Here is a 6,418-nt window from a genome sequence, read left to right on the forward strand (position 1 = left end):
GGTCTGGCCGATATGTCGGCCTGCATTTGACTTTTAGGACGTGGACTTTTAGGATCGGTGTCAGCAATTATACTGCTGTGTCCTCAGATTGTACTATCGTAGAGTTCATGCGGTACAAATAGGAACTTTAATCAAATCAAAGTTTTTCAATCAAAGTCAAAATATCGGTCAAAACATTGTCAATCCTCGGTCTCCGACTTTCCAAAATCGAGACTGGCATTAGACCCAAAACATCTGGCAGCGGTCGGGCTCTGAAGACCACACGTCAGGGTCACCTGCCATTCATCCCCGACCACATTCCACAAAAAGGTATGCCTGGATGTGAGCAAATTGGACCTATTTAGACGGTTCTGAACGGATTCCAACTGGTGCCCTGGCCCTGGCCCTGGTGTGTCTTGAAACTCACTCAGGACACGCTAAAGCTATGTAGACTTGGAAGTGCAAGTGGAAAACAAAAGAAAGTGGGGGTTTTGCACAGCCCCAAGCAGTGATGTTAAACTCTTATGAGGCGGCTCAAGTCATTCAAAAAAGCTCTCTCTCGGCGTATAGCTTTGGACTGAATTCTGGCTCCCAGAGTGAAAAATCCAGCCAAAGCTCTGTTTTCTTTTTTTTGTTCTGAAGAGTGCAGAGCTGCTGCTCTACGCCCCGCCAGCAGACGGGGTAGGTGGAGGACAAAGGCTGCGGTCAAAACGGTCACCATTAGCCAAAACATATATTGCTCTCTAAAAATATTTTTATAACTTAGGCAAATATCCCTTGGACATTTACATGGACTTTTCTCAAACGACCTTAACCCTCCCCCCACACCCCTTTCACTCACAGCCTTTAGCCCATCTCTGCTTTCTGTTCAGCTTTCATAAGGCTTATAATGTTCGCCCCCTCATTAGCGTTAGACGTGACAGAGCGTCCTTTATTAGAGATTCTTCTTCTGGGCGGGCAGCTCCTCTCCGGCCCGATGCTGGGGGAGGTGAGATTGTCGCAGGGCTGATTGCTGTGTCTTTGCTCTGAGGTCACATTATTAAGCTTCGTTTTCACCTCAGTAAGGTGATGATTGACTAACCCAATGACTTCAAACATCCGTGATTGGGCCTGTGGTGAGTCACATTGAGAGAGAGAGAGAGAGAGAGAGAGAGAGAGAGAGAGAGAGAGAGAGAGAGAGAGAGAGAGAAAGAGAGAACTACAGTACGCTGAAGCCAGGAAATTAGAGCTCGACCAATATTTTGGCCTCACAACACACAACAATGCAAACATTATAAGCTAGATGTGGCATTATTATTATCAGCTCCAGGGGTAGCCTATAAAGTCAGAGAGAGCAGCAGGCTGGGAGCTAAAGCGTGTCCGCCTGAGCCCTCAGACCAGGTGGGGAAAGGAAAGGTGACTGAGCGAACCTTTCCTTTCCCTCAGCATCTTGTGACCTGCCCTTGAGCATGACACCCACATGGAGCAGGTCAAGAAGGGCTCATGGAAAAACCTGGTGGGTGGAGTGAGCTGATGTCTCAGGTGCACTTGTGTGTGTAACTGTATGAATATATGGCAAGGCATTGCTATATATAACAGTTATGCATGCTCAGCAAACCTTCGCTGGATAAAAAAATAATACAAAATAAAAAAATGAATAAATAAAAAGTGGGTCAGAGACAAGAGACTCCAGGCACAGATGATAAGCCAATTTACCCCCACAAAGCCGAATGCAAATATCATCATGGATGTGGCACACTGTGGCCAGGGAACTGGTTAGGAAATGGCATTGCAGGGAGTGGGGGGTGGGGAGTGGGTGACCTAGTTTGTCTGGAAAGCAACCATTTGATTAATACTGCATCGCGTGTCTGTTGCTTCTCCTGCCTATACCCTGCCTGGATGCCATGCGCGATAACAGGGACGATAAGGGTTTGTTACCTGGGATCAAAGTCACTGCCAGGGCCACGTTAGCAGGTTGGTTAAGTTGAGGTGAAGAGTTCTGTGTCAAAAACGCAGACCTGGGTTAAAGGTTAAGTTGGCCCGGGGTGCTCTGGCGCCGCCGTGGTAAGGTTCCCGACCACCACGGAGACCAGGTGCTTGAAAGAACACAAATGGCCGTGTTCTACGGGTAGCAGCCGGGCCAGACAAGCTACAGGTTGGCCAGGGTGCCTTTTCAATAGGGCGAAGAAGAACTAGGTACGCACATGAAACTCTTCACTGTCAGGTATAGCAGTGAGAAGTCTCCACATTGAGCAGGCATTAGATGGAGACTCTTCACTGTCAGGTATAGCAGTGAGAAGTCTCCACATTGAGCAGGCATTAGATGGAGACAGGCTCGTCTACACCCTCCCACATGACAAACTATGTATGGCTAGCAATGACTACACGAGTGCAGGGGGGGAATTGGAATAACAAAATTGGGAGAAAAGGGGGAATAGGTTTGGGGGAGAAAAGTTGGCAAACTTGCTAATATGTCTGTACTGTATTTTAAAAGCCAACGAATCTAAGCCCCAGGGTAATAAAGTATAAGAGATATCCTGGATTTGTTGCAGGTCCCTTTTCAACATGAAACAGAAGGTATTATAAATAGTTATGGGAGAGCAAATAAGCTCGGGGCAATGCATTTTGTTTGTTTGAAGGCAGGGAAAGGCCATCTCCTTTTGTTCTAAGTCCCCAGGTAGCCACAGGGACGTGCGAAGCGTTCGACTGTTCTGTAATGAGTGTTTTGTCCTGATAAGTGGGCATGTGAAAGTAGCATTAGTTCACTTTCCAGTCACTCTAAACCAAAGCAAAGAAGTTACAAAGACACTCCAGAGTATAAACTTTCATCAAAGTGTGTGTGTGCGTGTGTGTGTGTGTGTGTGTGTGTGTGTGTGTGTGTGTGTGTGTGTGTGTGTGTGTGTGTGTGTGTGTGTGTGTGTGTGTGTGTGTGTGTGTGTGTGTGTGTGTGTGTGTGTGTGTGTGTGTGTGTGTGTGTGTGTGTGTGGCAGCGGTGGCCGAACGGTTTGCGGAGCGGTCTTGATACCGGAAGGTCGCCAGTTCGTATCCCCGGACCGGCACGTTAAAATTACCACCGCTGAAGTGCCCTTGAGCAAGGCATTGAACCACTAACATGAAATGTTCTATGAGCAGGGCATGGCTGTAAACAAGTATCTGATGCTTAGTCCAGTTACCCTGGGTAAATATAGTAACTTTGCTTTGTGTGTGTGTGTGTGTGTGTGTGTGTGTGTGTGTGTGTGTGTGTGTGTGTGTGTGTGTGTGTGTGTGTGTGTGTGTGTGTGTGTGTGTGTGTGTGTGTGTGTGTGTGTGTGTGCCGAGTTGGTTTGGGGAGCCTGATTTTCACTTAGTGTAATCTGGGTGGAATACAGAGTGGAGCAGGTGCGGCATCAATAAGGCATGGCAAGGCAACGCCAGGTGAACGATAATGATGACATGACACACCAACACCAATAATGGTCCTGCTGTCCGGATGGCTCAACAACAACAACAACAGAGTGCTCTGAGAAGTGCCGGTGAAGAGAGGTTTGGAGGGAAACTGGCGTTAGAGAAAGTGAGAAGGTGCTTGCTTCCGACAATTAACCATTTTCAACCTGCCGTTGCTATATTGGATCTGTCATTAACCTAATGAAATTTACCAAAATTTCAAAAATAGCACATTTAAAAGCCTTTATAGCAGCTATTTCTGCTACTCATTGTATGATGGCTTAAGGCTATGCAGGCCTAAGTGATTAATAAGACAGATCTTGCTTTTGTCTCCCCGACCTCGCTTATCTGGATCATGTTTTGCAATGTACATTTCCTGCATATCCTTCCCCTCTTTTCTCTCCGTGGTCCCTTTTCTCTATCCAACTGATTCACTTTTACATTCTTACCTGAGTGTTTCACTATCTCTTATTGTCTCCACCAGGCCGAAGGCATGGGGAGAGAGTATGTTTTGCACTCCGTCCGTGTGTGTGTCCGTCCTTCCGTCCGTCTGTGTACAGCTAATCTCTGGCACCGTTAACCCAGTCGATGCCAAACTTTGCACACACACTCCCTGGATGCCAACGATGAACCTCTGCCCCGCATTTTCCAGAACGGCCTGTTATAGCGCCACCATGAGGCAGCTTTTCACATTTTTTACCTAAAACTGCACCGATCTGCGTGAAACGTTGCATGCACACTCCCTAGAGGCCAAGGACAAACCTTTGACCTGCATTTTCCGCATCTGCCTTTTATAGCGCCACCAGGAGGCCGACTTTTGTAAAACACATTTTTTTATATTACTCCTCCAGATTCTGTCCAAAAATCTCACAAATCGTTACACAGTATCTCTATGGTCATGTGCTCAAGTCGGATCTGTCCGATATTTCATATTCCATCCTAATTGGCTATAATTGGCTTTCACAGTTTGCAAGATTTCCCCGTTTTGAACAAAAGCCTCAAATCATGAACGCAGCATGCAATTTACGTGAAATCTTTCACACATTTTCTTACTAGGCTGAGGAATATATCCCACCCTTTCCACATTGGCCTGTTATAGCGCCACCACCAGGTTGATTTTTGCAAAACACATTTTTGGAACGATGCTATGAGTGATTTGGCTCTGCATTTCCTCAACAAAATGAAGAAAATTGTTGCAAAAAACAAATAAACAACATGTTTATATTACTCCTAAACATTTTGCCAAACATCTCACACAGTCATATCCTCCTGGTGGAGACCTTTTTCTAGTTCTCTCTCTCTCTCATCCCAATCTTCTCTTCTTTCAGTCCAACTCTCATTCTGGCTCCCACTTCTCTCTGACTCTCCATTTCTCAACGCTCCGTCTCCCTGGAGAACGCTCTTTGGCTTTCCCTTCTCTGTCAACTCCATTTCTAAAGCCCTACCCATCTACCCTCTCTCACGCTTACAGAGAGATGAGGTGGGTGACCTCATCTCTCTCTCGCATTTGACTAGACTAGAGTTCTCTAGCATGCAAACGCGCACACAATGAAACGCACCATCACGCGTGTTAGAATGTCTGCATACCCTGAAGAAGGCAACCTGTTTGTCGAAATGTTGGTAAATAAAACGTTTTTTTTTGGCATCGGGACTAAGAGTTGTGCGACCTCTCTTTTTTAGAGTTTATCTCCCGTGGTCAGCACCTCCCTACTCTTGGTGTGCGCTCCTACCTTTTTGTTTGCCAAATGTCTGCATGTGACAGTTAAAGGAGGATTCAGTGATTTAACTTCATTCAAATATCACTTATTTTTTCTTTTTTTCTGGATAATCCTCCCTACTATAGAGTGTGCTGACCATATAAGGAGTTCCTCCCTGTCCCCAGTGAGCCCCTGGGGTCAAAAAAACCCTAGTTTCAGTTTTGGTGGCGGGTGGCAAAGCCTTCATCCAATCAGGATGAGAGGGGCCTTCCTCCAATCATGATCGACTGGGGTGCACATGCTGTTGGCCTGTTGCACTTCCCCCCACTGTAGAGCGTGCATGTGCACATTTTGTTACCGGGGCGGACTGGGTGGTTTTCCAAATCACCCAAATCACTGAATGCTCCTTTAATTGCCAAAAAAAAACCCACACACACACACAAATTGGCCGGGTTATTGCGTGGGAGAAATACAGGCTAGCTATAGGGGTGTGGGATAGCACTGTGGTAGCGGTAGGCCTGGGCCAAGGTCATCTTATTTACATATTTATCTACCGCACGATGATATAAATGTAAGGTTGACAATGACATTCAGGGGTGCCGTGGATGGAAAAAGTTATTTACAGGTGTGCCCTGAGCCATTCATGTTTGAGAAGCACCGGTCTACCAACGGTGGGTCGGGACATGTCCTATATGCAGAAGTACTGCATAACGTCCTTGTCGGTGTGGAAACCGTATCTCCAAAACCATTATAAAATAGTGGAAATATACAATCTACAAGCTCACAAAACGTCACGACACCTGCTATTTTCACTACCTTTGTGTGATACTCTTGAATGATACAGAACAGTATAATGATACAGAACAGTATAATGATACAGAACAGTATAAGGCAATAATTCAAGAAAACAACATAAAAAGTTGAAATATGTGACTCTTTTTGATACAGAGACAGTTTTTTCTTTAATCCAAAATGGGTTAATAGCACAGGCAGACTCTTCACATAGCCTACTAGAGCATGTGTGAAATAAATGTCAGAGCTGAAATCAACATGTAAATGATGCTTAAACATGTAGCTATAGGTGTAATGTTAAGAGTCCACAGAAGTGAACCTTTCAGGCCTGTTTTCTCAACTCGCTGTTTTCTGCAAGACATTACTCTATAAGTCATATCTCCAAAACTGGTGGGTCAAACTGAACAACCAATAATTATGTTAATTTGAAGCTATGATTCCGTGCTTTCACATGACATGAACAAATGAAAATGTAAAAAAATTGCCTCGGTCAGAATCGGTCACATATGTTATGTACACTCAAGACACACTCCATATATGGCCAGACC

This window comes from Electrona antarctica (assembly GCF_951216825.1).
Source record: "Electrona antarctica genome assembly, chromosome: 8".
NCBI classification, from domain to species: Eukaryota; Metazoa; Chordata; class Actinopteri; order Myctophiformes; family Myctophidae; genus Electrona; species Electrona antarctica.